The following is a 2,788-nucleotide window of genomic DNA, read 5'->3' as shown; positions in this document are numbered from 1 at the left end:
TTGTGAAATGGTGGACTATTTTAGAAACTGCTACTCGCACACAGACGGTGTTTGGGCTCAGGCATACCAGCTTCTTTCATGCTGTGATGGACTCCTTGCCCCTTGAGCACTTTAACATCACAAGGCTTGTAATAACGTATACCTTTTTTTTTAAAGTCCTCAATTTCTTTATTCCTGACATCACTAGCACAATGTATAGGGCAATATACCTGATGTAAGGAAATAATAAAAAGACAGCCTACAACAGATTAAAAAAAAAGACTTCAGGAATGTACATCTAAATCAGCACTACATTGTATTCTACAGCTGCACTTTTGTTTTAGTGAACTGTGGCTATGATTCCTGAACAAGAAGGTGTTCCTGTTTAAGCTGTAGTAACTTTTCTGCCTAGGATCATCGCTCCTCCTGTGGTAGTTTACAGTTCCTTCTAATGCACATGGACGACTGTCTCAAAGTAACTTGCAGCTTTCCTGACAACTCCTCGCTTTCCTGCTAAGAACTGAAGCCTTATGTCAAATTCTTATAAAAACCTTCTGCTACCATATCCGCCGCTTCCACCACCAGTTCCACAACCAGCTCCATAGCCACCATCTCCACCACCATCATTGGGACTGCTGCCTGAACTTCGTCCACCTCCAAATTCGCTTCCACCCTTCATCGGCCCATAGTTGGATTGCTGTTGCCCACCATAATTTCTGAAATCGTTGTAGCCACCACTGCCACCATGGCCACTGCCTCTACCACCACCAAAGTTTCCTTCTTCGTTGTAGTTATCATATCCTCCGCTACCACCACCATATCCTCCACCACCTTGGCTCCCATAACCACCAGGACTACCACCATAACCGCTGCTTCTTCCACCACCATAGCCAGAGCCGCCTCCATAGTTTCCACCATCCCCGTCAGTACTACCACCATAACCGCTGCTTCTTCCACCACCATAGCCAGAGCTGCCTCCATAGTTTCCACTGTCCCCACCATGGCGGTTGTATCCATCTCCACCACCGTACCCACGGCTTCCACCTCCACCACCGAAGCCTCCTGGGCTGCTGAAGTTTCCTCCTCCACGACCACCAAAGTTGCCGCCCCCACCACCACCACCATTGCCAAAGCTGGTTTCTCAGTTACCACCAAAACTGCTTGAACCACCACGACCTCTTTGCGAGCCAGCCGTCTGCAATTTTGTCGACTGTATCATGGTCATCGAATATTACAAATGCAAAGCCTCTTTTCTTCACGCTCTGGCGGTCTTCCATTACTTAATTGTTTTGATATTTCCGTACTCTTCGAAGTAGTATCTTAAATGATATTCTTCTGTATCTTCTTTAATCCTGCCAACAAAGATTTTTTTGACTGTCAAGTGTGCACCAGACCTTGCAGAGTCTTCGTGTGACACATACATATAATACACATAACGATACACATAATAACTTATTACAACCCACTGTGTGTATCGTTTTCTTGCTATAGGCACAAAGTGAGACCGAAGCATGCCCGTAGTAAGAACAGAAAAGTAAAATAATATAGAACGATAACAGTCTCCTTTATGTATCTATATTATGTAGACCAATAGGTTTTGAGGTGGGGTGTATCCTTGTACAACTACTACTCAGCCCTTACACTGCTGATTGGCATGACAGCTTCCAAAGTGCCAGATATGTCTCTCCAAATCTGAACAGATGCATTTGAGGGTGCTAAACTGAAGGGTAACAGAAATTGCGAGTCTCCATCGATATAATGTAGCAAATAAGCTAGTGGTAAGTTCTGTGAAATCGGATAGTTCCGTTTTGTCAGGAAGCCCTGATAGGTAATGAGAGATATGTGTCTTCAAAGAGCAGTAATGAACAAATAGTTGGGCCTTTGAGAAGGAGAGCAAGAGAGCCATTAATGCCAACACTCTTTGCTACAGTGTAAAGTAGTAACCTTGGCATATGCTTTTAGAAAGTTAACTTACCAACTAACATCCCTGTCACCTGTACTGCTTCTGACAGTTGTTATGACTATATTAATGCATTCCTTAAGGTACAGTTTGATTGCTTACCCAGCAGGACTGTCATTTTGGATATATCTTGCCCTGTGTCACTACCATCACTTTTTGCTTTTACCGTCAAATCTACACCGCAGACACAAATCTGTTTAGAATTCAGCATGTAAAAACTGTTAATGTATGCTATGCCTTTGTATTTGAAACTGTCTTTTCGTGAAGAGCATTTCATGGTAAGTTATAAGCATACATCTTTATGGCTGTTACAAGAGTTTGAGAGAGTAATCCAAGCCCATTAACACTTAGGGTTAGATGTACTTAGGTGAGGTTTACCGATTACCAAATAGCTAATTTTTGTGATTCGCTATTTGGTAATTGCAAACACCTATATACTAATGTGTGTTTAACACATTTAACAATTCACTCTGGGTTGCAGATGGACCTGCCTCACTAATATTCATGAGGTAGGTCTCTGTTGCTTGTTTCCGGTCCAGGGAGGGCCTGGCTTGGCTGCTCGAGCTAGACTGTTCCCATGAGGAATAGGGTCAAGACTGATTTGCATATGACTGGGTCTTAACTGGGTGGCGTGGTGAGCAAAAGAACAATGGACTAAACCCAGATCTTTGTGACAGGGATGAATGTTTGCATTGTTCAGCATTCCGTCTATCATTTGTTCCTTTTGCTTTTGTTGCCCAGATGTGGAAAGGTGATGCCCAGACATGGGCCCCACGTTCACTGCACCACTGGATTCAAGCTAGCCTGGCTATGAGGGGTGATGCCCCAAAACCAGTCCCAGGATGCATG

At 43.8% G+C, this 2,788-nt stretch overlaps 1 pseudogene; it reads right to left on the bottom strand.

Annotated features, from left to right (window-relative positions):
• Nucleotides 1–520: 520 nt before the first annotated feature.
• LOC144820349 (uncharacterized) lies at nt 521–1,492 on the bottom strand (annotated as a pseudogene).
• Between the last annotated feature and the right edge of the window lie 1,296 nt (nt 1,493–2,788).

Source organism: Lissotriton helveticus, chromosome 2_1 (assembly GCF_964261635.1).
Source record: "Lissotriton helveticus chromosome 2_1, aLisHel1.1, whole genome shotgun sequence".
Lineage (NCBI taxonomy): Eukaryota > Metazoa > Chordata > Amphibia > Caudata > Salamandridae > Lissotriton > Lissotriton helveticus.
This window is presented reverse-complemented; position numbering and strand designations above follow the sequence as displayed.